The sequence below is a fragment of the Eptesicus fuscus genome, chromosome 7 (genome assembly GCF_027574615.1).
Source record: "Eptesicus fuscus isolate TK198812 chromosome 7, DD_ASM_mEF_20220401, whole genome shotgun sequence".
In the NCBI taxonomy this organism is placed as follows: Eukaryota; Metazoa; Chordata; class Mammalia; order Chiroptera; family Vespertilionidae; genus Eptesicus; species Eptesicus fuscus.
The window spans coordinates 44,924,894-44,940,239 of record NC_072479.1 but is presented as its reverse complement, the minus strand read 5'-3'; positions in this window follow the sequence as shown (position 1 = coordinate 44,940,239).

Genomic DNA, 15,346 nt, shown 5'->3' with positions numbered 1-15,346 from the left:
GATGCACACTGACTACCAGGTGGCAGATGCTCAATGCAGGAGCTGTGAGGATCAGGCCAAAACCGCAGTCCGACATCCCTGAGGAGTCCTGGATAGCGAGAGGGCACAGTCCAGGCCAAGGAACCCCACCCATGCATGAATTTGTGCACATACAGGTGCCAGACACCAGGCTCATGGCTGGCAAGTGCAGCCGCAGAGGCGCGAGCCTCTCCCATCTCTGTAGCAGCACTACTGAGCGGAAGCGGCACAATGCCCAGCCACTTACCACTTCATGCCCTACTACATCCCTTGGAAAATGTCGAACTGCCCATTTCGGCCTGGCCTGTGGGGATCAGGCCAAAACCAGCAGTGTGACATCCCCCGAGGGGTCCCAGATTGTGAGAAGGTACAGGCCCGGCTGAGGGACCCCACCAGTGCTTGAATCCATGCACCGGGCCTCTGGTTTATTTATTTTAGTACTAGGGGCCTGGTGCACGAAATGGGGGCGGTCCCTCAACCCAGCCTGCCGCCTCTCACACACTGGGAGCCCTCAGGGGATGTCCTACTGATGCTTAGGCCTGCTCCCAATGGGGAGTGGACCTAAGTAGCAGTCTGGCCTCCCTTTGTGGGAGGCAACCAGACTGATCAGGGGAAGGCACCAGCCCCATCACCCTGCTGCTGCAGCCACTGCCAGCCACCGCAGCCACCAAGGTGTTTTCATCAACTCGGACTCCAGTCCCTTCATCATTAAAAAATGACAACTTTCTTTAGGCATTTTCAAGATGTGTCTTTCATAGGATATGACATTTCTTTCTTTCTTTTTTTTTTATCCTCACCTGAGGATATGTTTCCATTGATTTTTAGAGAGTGTGGAAGAGAGAGGGAAAGACAGAGAAACATCAAGTGGGAGGAACACTTTGATTGGTTGCCTCCTGCATGAGCCCTGACCTGGGCCCCAGCCAGGGAGGAGCCTGCAACCTAGGTACATGCCCTTGATCAGAATCAAACCCGGACCCTGTGGTCGGCAGGCCAAGGCATTATCCACTGAGCCAACCTGCTAGGGCAGGATATGATTTTTCTTAGCCCTCCAGCAGCAGACCTTCATTTTTTTCTCCAGGAGTGTGGTGGAAAAACCCTAGATCATCTTTTTGGATTCTTATAACCCAAGTTACTAAGAATATTACCAGTGGCATACAGGGAGCTTAGCCAATGAGCGATCAGAAAAGGTGTTTCCTCTGTAGTTCACACTGATTGCTGGCTCGGCCCCTGCCTAGGCCTAAAGCCTCTGGCCGAGGCTTTAGGCCTGGGCAGGGGCCCCCCAGCTCCCTCCAATCGCTGGCTCCACTCCTTCCCCAGCTCCCTCTGATCACCAGCTCTGCCCCCAGCTCCCTCCGATGGCTGGCTCTGCCCCTCCTCAGTTCCGATCACAGGCTCAGCCCTGCCAAGGGGCCCAATGGCTCAGGCCCTTCCAAGGCTGCTCAGGGCCCACGCGGGGCCTACCTCCAAGTGACCTGGGTGCCGAGGACCCAGGCCCCTGGAACCCAGGCCCCTGGCACCTATGTATGCAAATTAACCTCCATCTTTATTGGGTTAATTTGCATACTCACTCTGATTGGCTATGGGCATAGCTCTGGTATGGTCAATTTACATGTTTGTCTATTATCAGGTAAGATATAGTCATGAATCTTTATTTCTTACTTGGGATTACAATCCAGTGCTCTATTTTGCTGCTAAAATTGTACCAATCCTGGCCACTGGGAGCTCTTTTAGTTGGTTCCTGTGTCCCTTTGAAATAACCCCATCACTGGAGGTTTTTTCTTGAATACTTCCTTACTTTCTGGCACTAGGGCTCATTTTGTACATTTCTTGACCCAGTCCTAGAATCGGCTAATTCTCCAAGGATTCCTGGTTTTTGAACTAATAATTCATCATAAATATTTTTCAATGTGAATATACAATTTAAATTATCATATTTTGAACTATATAATATTCCATTTTGTGTCTAAACCATAATATAATCTTCTAATGGATATTTATACTATTTCTAGATGTTTTGATATTATAAACAAGCTGGAATACTTCCTGTATTTGGATACTTTCTGTATCAAAATCATCATACTCATAATTATTGCCTTAGAATAAATACCTACAATTATAAATTGTGAGTTTAGTACTTTTAATGTATATCATGAAAGAACCTTCCAGAGTCCCACCTACAGAAAATGACTGTCCATTGCTCCACATACTCTCCAAAATCATTATATCACTTTTTATCATTTCTTATTTAATAGAAAAACTTTTTTGTAGTTGTAATTGATCCAATGTTTTAAATATTTACTTGCCATTTAAATCCCCTTTTAAAAAATTTTTCTGTTTAAGTACTTTGTCCACTTTTCTATGAATTGATATGTATAGCATTTGTATATTAAAAAAATTAACACTTTGACTGTTACATATTTAACCATCTTCCACCAATTTGTCACTAGTTGTCTAATTTGGTTATTGCCTACTCTATTTCCTTTTATTTTTTATATATTTTTATTGATTTCAGAAAGGAAGGGAGAGGGAAAGAGAGAGACAGAAACATCAATGATGAGAGAGAATCATTGATCTGCTGCCTCCTGCATGCCCACTACTGGGGATCGAGCCCACAACCCAGGCATGTGCCTTGACTTGGAATTGAACCATGACCTCCTGGTTTATAAGTCAATGCTCAACCACTGACCCACAATTTCTTTTTAAACAATAACTTACCATATACCATATTCTATAAATTTAAACTAATTTATAGAGGTTTTTTTTGCCTAAGCCACATTTACATTTTACAATTTTGCTCATGGACTAAGAAATGGGTTTATTTTCACATTTTTGCATTATGTGGCCAATCTAAAAAAGAGCTGATGATGTATTATTGATTCTGACACAGTAATGAAAGCACAGATTATACTACTATTAAAACTTATATTTTATGACAGGTTTTGTCAGGTTTAATTTATGACTCATATACATTTCTGGCTCAGTAGCCACCAATTATCTCCTTTTGAATCTTTATAATATAGTACATTTTCTTGCCAGAGCATTTTGTCAAACATCTTGATACATACTAATAAAAAAAAAAAAATGACATCACAAACTATACACCAAAAATTAATAAAAAATATCATTTTGAAAAGCAATTTCAAATAAAGATACACATATATCCTATCTAATAAAAGAGTAACATGCAAATTGACCATACCTCCGCTATACCACAAGCCATGCCCACCAGCCAATCAGGAGCAAGTATGCAAATTAACCCAACCAAGATGGCTGCGGCCACAGAGTGAACAGGAGGCTTGGGTTTCCCTGGCAATGGAGGAAGCCAAGCTTCCTGCACACCCTGGCAAGCCCAGGCCTCTGCTCAAGGCTACAAAGTTTCAATTATAGAAGATAAATAAATCCCAGATACCAGGGCTTCTGCTTGGGTCACTGGGGGAGGCATAGCCGGCCTGCAAACCACCACAGGCCCCTCACCCAGGCCGCCCCATGCCCCAAGGGAACCCCCATCATGATCTGGGACACCCTTCAGGGAAAACCAGCTGGCACCCACCCGTGCAGCAGGCCTCTATCCTATCTAATAAAAGAGTAATATGCAAATTGACCATCACTCCAACACACAAGATGGCTGCCCTCATGTGGTCAAAATGGCTGCCCCCATGTGGACACAAAATGGCAGCCACAAGATAGCCAGCAGGGGAGGGCAGTTGGGAGGGACGAGGCCTGCAAGGGAGGGCAGTTGGGAGTGATCAAGCCTGCAGGAGAGTGCAGTTAGGGGTAACCAGGTCGGCAGAGGAGGGAAGTTGGGGGTGACCGGGCCTGCAGGGAAGGACAGGTGGGGGGGGCCCCAGGCCTGCAGGGTTGGGCATTTAGGGGTGACCAGGCCTGCAGCGGAGGGCAGTTAGGGGTGACTAGGCTGGCAGAGGAGTGAAGTTGGGGGTGACCAGGCCTGCAGGGAAGGGCAGTTGGGGGTGATCAAGCCTGCAGGGGAGGGCAGTTAGGGGTGACTAGGCCGGCAGAGGAGGGAAGTTGGGGGCGACATGGCGGTGGGAAGATACAGTATATGGTATAGTCAGTAAATGGAAGGAAAGTAGGCAGGGCCAGATCACACGGGCCATTAAGTCTTATTAAGTATTTGAGTCATTACCCTAAAAGCAGATGGAAGCATATGTAAGTGACTTGTTCAAATTTATTGTTTTACAAGACCTCTGAGTAACATAGAGAGTGGATTAAAGGGAAGAAAAGTTCCTGAAGTCCAGGACTGAGGCTCATCAGTGGTCTGGCCTGTAGATGGTAGTGGCCTGACCTGCAGTGGTGAGGTAAAAGTATGGAGAAAAGGGAATGGGCCTGAGGTAGAGCTGTATGCAAAATCAGCAGCACTTAGAGATTTGAGTAGAAACTGGGAATGATAGCAATGGGTGGATGGCAGAGCCTTATCATGAGATATGGGAAACACCAAGAGAGGAAGTGTAGTAGGAAGATCAGCATTTTTAATTTTTTTAAATATATTTTTATTGATTTCAGAGAGGAAGGGAGGGGGAGAAAGAGATAGAAACATCAATGATGAGAATCATTGATCGGCTGCCTCCTGCACGCCCCTTAGTGGTGATGAGCCCGCAACCTGGGCATGTGCCCTTGACCAGGAATCAAACCAGTGAGCCAAACCGGCAAGGGCAAAGATCAGCATTTTTAATTTTGAGCTTTGCAATCTCTTAGAAATAACCAAGAAAACATGCTGTCACCAGAGCTCGGAAACAAGGTCTGAATTGAGGTTATATAAGGAGCATGACTGACATGTAAATCATACTAGAATCCAAGAGTGCTATAGGGTTGCTTAGAGAAAGAGTATGAAGTAGTGGTTCTCAACCAGGGGCAGGGAGGTTATTTGGACCTCAGAGGCTTTTTGAAAATGTCTGAAGACATTTTTGGTTGTCACAACTGGGGGCATCTAAGGAAGAGAGGCCAGTATTCTCACAATTCCTGCAGCTAATTATCCTACAATGCACAAGACAGACACCTACAACAGAAACTAGCTAGACCAAATGTTAGTAACGCTAAGGCTGAGAAACCCTGAGGTAAAGGGTGAGGAAATGAGCACTTTCAGGAACTGAACCTGAAGACCATGATGGGCCAGGAACAGAGACTAGGGAAGAACAACCGCAGAACTGGGAGGATCGCCAGGAGGGTCTGGTACTACTAACATCAAAGGAAGAGAATTTTCAAAGGCATGGGCAACAAACAGCCAAATGTTTCTGCTGCAAAATGAATTACTCATATACTGGTTCATAGTCTAACAAAGAAAAAAAAGTTTCAATAATTTCAGAAAATCAGCTACCTTCCCCTTTTTTGAGAACACCCTTGATCCCAATTTTTTTTAAGTTCATTTGTTCATAAAACACTTATTGAGTACCTATGTCATTATTTGTTTAGTGTCTGTGTCCCCCACTAAATGCTAAGCTCCATGGAACCAGCACCATATCAACTCTATTTACTACTAAATGCTAAGAAATTACCATGACTGCCTGGTGTCCAAAAAATAAAAATGGATTAATGGATGCATGATGAGCAAATGACAATATATGTCTATTTTAAAAAACAATGTTTACACTAAAGTACTTCAAAAGGGTGAATAATTATACAGAATTACCATACAAACTTTTAGAAAATAGCCTGGCAGCATGAAGGATGATGTTTTGAGGCAGAAAGGTCACCCATAAGTAGGCAGTGCTGCCTGAGAGCCTACCCTTGGGGTCAGCTGCGTTCAAATGGGATATATGTATTTATAGTCACATTTTTCTTCCTGCCATTCAGACAATAAAACATCCATTTTGCCATGGCTCTGGTAGTGGTGACCCAAGTGTAGCCCAAGCTAACAAGAAGTTTTTAAACGTAGGGAGAAAACCTTCTATTTGCTTTAATAATAAAAGAAAATCTTCAGGAGAGGCAAGTTTTTGAAATGTTTGGAGACCAACTAACAGGATTAATGTATTATCGTAAACAATTTTATGCAAAGAAACTTCCACCTTGGACTTCAAAAGGGAATGGAATTAAGACAGGAAAAGTGGGTCAGGTGGAAAAGACTCTTCTGATTAGGAAAAGTTAGTCATCAGGGAGCATTTTACAGGGAACTCAAGCATGAGGCCTTTGTAACGTGCTATTCTTACAGCTAAACAGTGCCATTTAGACCAAGGCATGATATTAGAGAATGAAAGCATCTTCTCAAGAGCAGACAGGCAGGAAAGGTAAGAAGTAGGTACTCTGTAGGAAGCCAGGCCATCAGTTAAAGAAGACAACAAATTTAAAAAAAAAACCTGCAAACACGCTTTAATGAGCCAGTTAATTAGGAGTCCAGGACTTTCACATCTTCACGGTACTAATACAGGGTGGGGCAAAAGTAGGTTTCCAGTTGCTCAATGGAAAATAATACAATAATTAATAAATAATAATATAAAAATAAACTCTGTTTCCCATATTCACAACTGTAAACTTACTTTTTCTTACCCTGTATAAAGGTCTATCTGGAAAAAAAAAAAAAAAAAGGAGAAGACAGTAAGACCCTGATTAAACAATATTGAATAAGGTTTACTCAATAATTTTATTCTGGAGTTTATATTTTATTAAAGGTTCTTTCACTTTAATAACCTTTAGTTTACAATGTATAATTAGTAACTGGTAGGCATTCTGTGCATTTTAATAATTATTCACATACATACATATCCACAGACATAACATGAAGGAGTGCTCCATCAAACTCAGCAATCCACACCTAGAGAAATCTTCTGTGGTTGATACTTGGAAGCTATAAGCAAACTGGAAACATAATGCTACAGTTTTAAATGATGTTGATAAGAGCTAACTGTACTGAGTGCACATTATGTGACAGAAGCTTTACACATATCTCATCAGCTCCTCACAACAAACCTGTGATAGTGGTAGGTATTATAATTGGATCCATTTTACAAATGAAGAACAATGAGGTGTAAAGTGGTTAAGTGAGTTAAAGATTCTAGCTCAGAGCTAGAATTTGAACCACACATTCTTCCTAAAGTTCTATGAAGGAATGCCAAGTAGTAAGGCTTTTACAGAACGTCTGGGAAGAGCCCTAACCTTCTCCCTGTGTGTGGATTTCCTGCTTCCACTGCACCCTCAGTACTCCTTGCTCTTACCTTCTGTGTCTGCACTCCTCTGGCTCAACTGCAACCATTTCCGTGGCTTTCACTTTACCTCTAAGTTGAAGATTCCCAACTCTACTCCTCTACAGCCACTGTCAAGTGGACATCTGTCTTGGATGTCATTCTGCTACCTGAAGCTAGATATGACAAAAACTTAATTCAATATCTCCAACCCACCCCCACCCCCAAAATCTACTTTTCTTCATATATTTCTTGCCTAGGGAAATAACCCTATCTTTCTCTCAGTGCTGAAGCCAGCAATTTGGGAGTGATCTTGGACTTCCCTCTTCTCCCTCGAACCCTAGATCCAGTCAAATCACAAGTTCTCTTGATTCCACCTCCTGACTAACCCTCCCATCAGTCTAATCTGCCCATCCCACCTTCCCCATCAACTCCAGCAGGGCCACTACAGCAGCCTCCTAACTGATATTCCTGCTTGGGATCACATTCCAAACATTTTCTATAGTTCTGCCAAAGTGATTTTTTTGAAAGAAGAAATTATGATTTGAATTCATTCATCTATATACTAGTATATAAAAGCCTAAGAGACTGTTCGACTGGTCGACCAGTAACTATGATGCGCACTAACCACAAGGGGGCAGACTCTCAACACACAGGCATGGAAACATGGAACAGACTGATGAATCTCAGAGGGAAGCAGGGAGAGGGGAGGGGGGAAAGTGGGAAGAGATTAACCAAAGATCTTATATGCATACTAGAGGCCTGGCCTGCAGGGACCAGGCCAAAACCGGCAGTCCAAAATCCCCTGAGGGGTCCCAGGTTGCAAGAGGGTGCAGGCCAGGCCAAAGGGCCCTACCAGCGCACAAATTTGTGCACCAGGCCTCTAGTTTATTTATAAGTTAATTGGCCACGCACCATTCTACCAATGAAAATATGTAATACTTTCAACAATAAAGATTTGAAAAATAAAAAGAATGATAAAAAATAAAAGAAAATACAACACTGAACAAAAGTTATCATTCTAGCTTCATTCTAGTGGCGAGAGATTGACTTTCATTAAACAAAATGTGTATTTGGGGGGAAAGTGAGGGTATTAGATGGTGATAAAAGCTTACTACTCTGGTGCCAAATCTTACCATTCCCTCATTCAGACACACAACCTAGACTTCATCCCTATGAGCTACTTTTAATTTCCCAAACATGAAATGCTCCCATATCTAGGCCTCTACACACAATGTTCCTTTTACTTAAAATTCTCTTTCCCCTGCCCTTTTCCCCAGGCTAACTCCTACCTACTTTCAACAAGTCTTCCCTGATCCGCCCAGTTCTAATTTTGTTATCCATCATTGGGCTCCCAATGCAACTTAAACTTCCCCTTTAACACTTAGTGCACTATACTGTTATTGCAAAATCACTCACCTATATTCCCTTCTAATCTAAAAGTGCCCAGAGAGCAAGAACATGTGGCCAGATGATGTGATAAATATTTATATTACTTTAGAGAGGCTGTCATAATAAAATACCACAGACTGGGTGGCTTACACAACAGAAATATATTTTCTCACAGTTCTGGATGCTAGAAGTTCAAGATCAAGGTGTTAGCTGATTTGGGTTCTTCTGAGGCCTCTCTCTTTGGCTTGTAGATAGGTGTCTTCTAGCTTATATGTCCTTGTATGGTCTTGCCTCTGTACATGTGCATCCCTGGCATCCCTCTGTGTGTTCAAATTACCTCTTCTCATAAGAACACCAATCAGATTGGTATAGGGCCCACAGTAGAGGTTTCATTTTAACGGAATCACTTCTTCAAAAGCCCTACCTCCAAATACAGTGATACAGGTTCGGGCTTCAAAATTTGGGGAAGACATAATTCAGCCCATAACAGTAGTCTATAATCAACTCATAGCCTATCTGGTTTTGTTTACAGCCCTACCACTTCACCTACGCCCACATTATTTTGAAGCAAATGTAAGATATATCTTTTAATCAGTAAATATTATTTGAATGTCTTTGGATAAAGACAATGTATTTTTCTCTCTGAGATAAAAGAGTTAAGTCCTACTTACTAGTAGTTCTTTCTTTATTTGCTAACATCTCTTCAGGTTTTTAGGAGCAATGATCTTTTAACAAAAGATTTTCTCTTTTTGGAAAATATTTCCCTTGATAACAATCATTTACAAAGCAAACAAATTTTTTAAATCTTCAATATGGTAGCTCTTCAGTCTATACTTTAAAGATGGGAGATATCTACGCATGGTTTTTTTTTAATCCTCACCTAAGCATATGTTCATTGATTTTAGAGAGAGAAAGGGAGAAAGAGAGAGAGACAGACAGACAGACACAGAACTAGAGACTGACCCCACAAACTAGGTATGTGCCCTGACCGGAAATCTAACCCACAACCTCTCGGTGTACGGGATGAAGCTCCAACCAACCGAGTCACACCGGCCAAGGCACTATGCATGGTTTTAGTTAGGCTTTAATTCTTCTCTGTCTCCTTAGGCGACTGAAAAATCAGCTGTGTGTTGATGTACCTGTGTGTGTCTGTAACACATTTTGCCTAAAATGAAGCTAACAGGTTTCAAGGTGCATTTTCTGACTCCATGCAGGCTATTCCATGCATCTTCGGTGAGATCCAAGAAGCTAGACTATTTTCCCTTTTCACTGTGGATGCTCTTTACAGCACCCCACTCTCCTAACAACTGTCAGGGCAACATTATCCTCCGTCAGGATGAGAGAGCGGCAAGGCTCATCCTCTTACTGCATGAATGAACCAGGGAGACTTCTGAATTACAGAACTCCCCAGCGTTTGGATGACACCATTGCAACATGCAGTTTCTGCCAGGCAGTCTGCTTCCACAGTGATGGCTTCTCCATACTGGCTCTTCACACACGGATAAAATAAGGAGTAGGTGAAAGAGGTGGGCTTATTTTTCATTTATACCCAATTTTGTCCTTAAATAGAAAGTTATAAAATGACAAACAATAACATAAGCACTGAAAAATATCAGGAAGACATAGTATTTTAACAAATAAAAGACAATGCTGTCCTTGCAAATGTTTATAAGAGAAAATAAAAGAATGGCTGTGTTCCAGAAATAAACTGAATATCATAAATACCAGAAGTGTTATTCAGCAGAAATTCTTGAAAACTGGAACAAATGGCCTTGGGTAAGGATTCTACAAATGAAACGCATGTAGGTATGCTCACATTGATTTTTTAAAATAAATTATATTTTTAGAACAGCTTTGGATTCACAGAAATATTGCAAATATAGTGAGTACCTATAACCCCAGAGAGGTTCCCATATTAAGTATTAACATCCTACATATGCATTTCTATATTTAATGAACCAATAGTGATAAATTATTATTAACCGAAGTCCCTCCTTTATTTATGTTTTCTTCATGTTTGCCTAATACTCTTTTCTGTTCAGGATTCCATTCAAGATAAAACATTTCAGGCCTGGCTTGGTGTGGCTCAGTTGGTTGAGCATCATCCCATGCACCAAGAGGTTGCCAGATCGATTTTTGGTCAGGACACATGCGTAAGTTGAGGGCTCGATTCCCCGTTGGGGGCATACAGGAGGCAGCCAGACGATGTTTCTCTTCAACATTTCTCCCTCTCTCTCCCTTTCCCTTCCTTTCTCTCTAACATCAATTAAAACCATTTTTTTAAAGATAACATATTTTATGTAGTTGTCATGTCTCCTCGAGCTCCTCTTGGTTTTAAAAATTTCTTAAACTTCCCTTGTTTTTAGGGGCACTCGTTTCTGTAGAATGTCCCTCAGTTGAGTTTTGTATGATGATTAGACTAAGGCTATGGGTTTGGGGGAGGGAAGACCGTAGAGGTAAAGTGCCATTTTCATCACATCATATCCAGTGCATAATGTCAACACCACTTATCACTGTGGCTGTCAATCTTGTTGTATCCACCACAAAGTCACATTTTTTTCCTCCTTCCCGTACTGTGTCCAATCTTAAGGAGTGGAGAGTTATGCTCTACCATCCTGACGGTAAAGAATCTACATAAAGTAGCCCTAACAGGTTTGGCTCAGTGGATAGAGCGTCGACCTGCAGACTCAAGGGTCCCAGGTTCGATTCCGGTCAAGGGCATGTACCTTGGTTGTGGCCACATCCCCAGTAGGGAGTGTGCAGGAGGCAGCTGATCGATGTCTCTCTCTCATCGATGTTTCTAACTCTCTATCCCTCTCCCTTCCTCTCTGTAAAAAAAATCAATAAAATATATATTTTTTAAAAAAGAATCTACATAAAGTATTTGGCATTCTGCAGAAGAGAATCTCTCTTCTCTCCTACATACTTACTTTTTGCATGGCAGTGCCACCATTTGTTTATCCATTTACCTACTGAAACATATCTTTGTTGTTTCTTTTCTAATATATGCATTTAATGCCTTGATTGTTTTCCTCTAAGCACTGCTTTAGCTGCATCCCACAATTTTTGACAAATTGTATTTTCAATTTCATTTTGTTCCAAGTATTTTGACATCTTTGATCCACATGTGATTTAAAAGAGTGTTATTTAGCCCTGGCCTGGTGGCTCAATTGTTTGGACCCTCATCCCTTGATTCCTGGTCAGGGCACACTCCTAGGTTGCAGGTTTGATGCCCAGTTGGGGCACCTACGGGAGGCAACTAATTGTTTCTCTCTCACACATCGATGTATCTCTCTCTCTCTCTCTCTCTCTCTCTCTCTCTCTCTCTCTCTCCTCTCTCTCCCCCTCCCCCCAAAAAAAAATCAATAAAAACATATCCTCTGGTGAGGACTAAAAAAATAAAGTGTTGTTTAATCTCCAAATATTTGAGGATTTTATGAATATCTTTCTGGTATTGATTTCTAATTTAATTCCATTATAGGCTCATTATATACTTTGTATGGTTTCTACTCTTTTAAATTTGTTAAGATGTGTTTTATAACCCAGAATGTGCTTTATCTTGATGAATGTTCAAGCTTACAATGAATGTGGATTCTGCTGTTTTTGGATAGAGTAGTCTATAAATGACCATTAGATTAAGTTGACTGATAGTGATATTCAGGTCAATTATATCCTCCCTTGCTTTTGATTACTGCCTGTTTGATGTACCAATTACTGATACAATAGTGGATTCTCTATTTCTCTTTGCAGTTCCATCAGGTTTTGTCTCATGTATTTTTGAGGCTCTGATGTTAGGTCCATACACATTTAGGATTCTTGGTGAACTGACCCGTTTATCATTCTTGAATGTCTTTCTTTACCCCTGATAATTTTCCTTGTACTGAAATTTTCTCTGTCTGAAATTAAGATAGTGACTCCACTTTCTTTTGATTGGTGTTAACACAGTATATAACTTTCTCTATCCTTTTACTTTTAACCTGAGGCTTTATATTCAGAATGGTTTTTTTGTAGCCTACATAGAGTAGGGTCTGTTTTTTAATCTACTCTGATAATGTCTCTTTTAATTGGTTAATTGGTATATTTAGATCATTCACATTTAAAGTTATCATTCATATAGTTGAATTAATATCTACCAGGTTTATAACTTTTCTATTACATGTTTTCCTCTTTGTTTCTTTCTCACCTCTTATTCTGCCTTCTATTATTTTAATTGAGCATTCATATGATACTATTTTATCTCTTCACTGGGCACAGAAATTACACTTTAAAAAAATTTAGTGGTTGTCATAGAATTTACAATATGCATTGTAAACTAATCTAAACCCACCTTCAAGTAACACTACTACCCCACACTTTAAGTGTAGTGCCTGTACCTGATAACAGATTATCAATTCTTCCCTCCCATCTCTTATGACACTGTTGTAATTCATTTCACTTATGCTGTAATCATCTAATACATCACTACCAGTATTAGTTTAAGCAAATCTTTTCTTTTACATCAATTAATAATAAAAAATATTTTATTTTACCTTCTCTGATACACTTCTTTTCATTAAGTAGATCCAAGTTTCTGAATTTTTTTCCCCCCTTTTGAAGAACTTCTTTTAACATTTCACAAAAAGCAGGTCTGCTGGTAATGAATCCCCTCCATTTTGCTTGTCTGAAAAAGTATTTATTTCTCCTTTACTTTTTAAGGATAATTTCTCTGTAAATACAATTTAAGGTTGCTGCGGGTGTTTTTTCTTTCATTATTTCAAATATTTCTGTGCATTTGCATGGTTTCTGATGAGAAGTCCACTGTAATTTTTATTCTTGTTCCTCAATAGTTAAGGTTCCCTTCACCCCACCCCATCCCATGGCTTCTTTCAAAACTTTATCTTTCTCTTTGTTTTTTTTTTTTATTATATTATACCTAAGTCTAGATCAGTGGTCGGCAAACTGCGGCTCTGCTGACTAATGAGTTTGCCGACCACTGGTCTAGATTGTTTTGTAATCTAGACCATTTGATGATCTCTGAGGTTCTTGGATATGAAGTTAGGTGTCTGTCCTTAATTTTGGAAAATTATCAGTCATTATGATGTCAAATATTTATTTTGTTTTATTTTCCCATTTTTTCCTCCTCCTGATATTCTAATTACACATATGTTTCACCTTCTGAAGTTGTGCCACAGTTGTGGGCTGTTCTTTTTTTTTTTTTTAAATTGTCTTTTCTCTTTGCATTTCAGTTTGGGAAGTTTTCCTGGACTTACCATCGAGCTCACTGAGGCTTGCCTCAGCCGTGTCTTATCATGAGCCTATCAGAGGTATTCTGCATTTCTATTAGTGTGTTTCTGATTTCTAGATTTTCCTTTTGATTCTTACATTTTCCATGTCTCTACTTACATTTCCCATGTTTTTGTATGTTGTCTATTTTTTATATCAAGAGTCTTTAGCATATGAATCCTAGTTATTTTAAAATCCCTGTCCCCTCATTCCAAAAATCTGTGTGATACCTGAGCCTGGCTCTGATTCTGGCTTTTTCTCTCCATGCTGTGTTTTTCCTTGCCTTTGCATATGTCTTGTAAATTTTTTTTGAAAGACCGACATGATATATCAAATAATAGGAACTGACATAACTAGGACTTGAGTGTGAGGTTTATGTTAACCTGGCTAGGAGGTGGGCTGTGTTTAATGGTAGCTGTAGATATAGGTGCAGAGCTTCCGATTCCTCGTGTCCTTGTTCTGTCTCCCCTGTTACCTTTGGGCTTTCCTGTAAACCTCTCCTTGGGTGGAGCCTGCATCTGCAGCTTCTTCAGGTATAATCCAATGTTATTATAGGGGAGCCCGATGGTGTGGTGATAAGGAGTGGGGAAGCGTAAGCATTCTATAATCTCATGATTAAATCTCAGTCTCTTGGTGGGCCTGTGTTGCTGTGCTGTGACCTTTATCGGTGTTTCTTAGATTTTTTTTTTCCTCCTCCCTTAGGTGATACAGAAAAGTTAAAGAGAGCTTGAATCAGAGAAATGTCCTTCCCCCAGGGGTTATAAGATTTGCTAAAATCATTTCCCCTAGAGAGTAGCCCTTTATTAGAAAGAATACTCTGGGAGTATTTAGTATGGTTACTTTCCCCCTTCCCTTACCAGAGCCTGGGGAGAATCTTTCTTGGCTCTTCACTATTGAGATCCCAGTGGGGTTCCTAGAGGCAAAAACCCAGTAAGTCTGAGGCCCCCTCTAAAACTGCTGTGCTCAAGAATTTCTCATCCTCAAGTTCAACTATACTCAGCCTCCAGCAATTCATCAAAATTACTATTTAAGTAGTCCCTCCAGTTTATGGCTCCAACTGCTTCTGCAGGTAAGCACACCTTAGCTATGACTGTATGGATTTGCCTGTTTATCCAGATTTCAGGTTGGTGTTTGTCCTGCCACTGGTGATGAGTCCAAGAAAAGTCACCGAGTTTCAGTTTCTTTAGCTTTTTCTAATTGTGAGGATTAGAAAGCTCTTTATATGTTGGAGTACCTTAGATTGATTTTTCATACTCATATTTTAATATTTATTTTTCTAGAAAACAGAAATGTTTACCTGCTAAGTATTTATTGATAACTTATGACAAGCTTAGCTTAGTACCAGGTACTTTGGAAGATAAAAATTCATTCATTGGACAAATACTTATTAGGCATCTATTATGATGCTAGGCCATGTGCTATATAGTGGGGCATGGTGATGAAGAAAGACCTATGGTTCCTGCACTTTTAAAACTTATATTCTGGTGAGAGAGACAGAAAAGGGATATACACATGAAAATAATAACTTCAGCCCCTAATCAGAG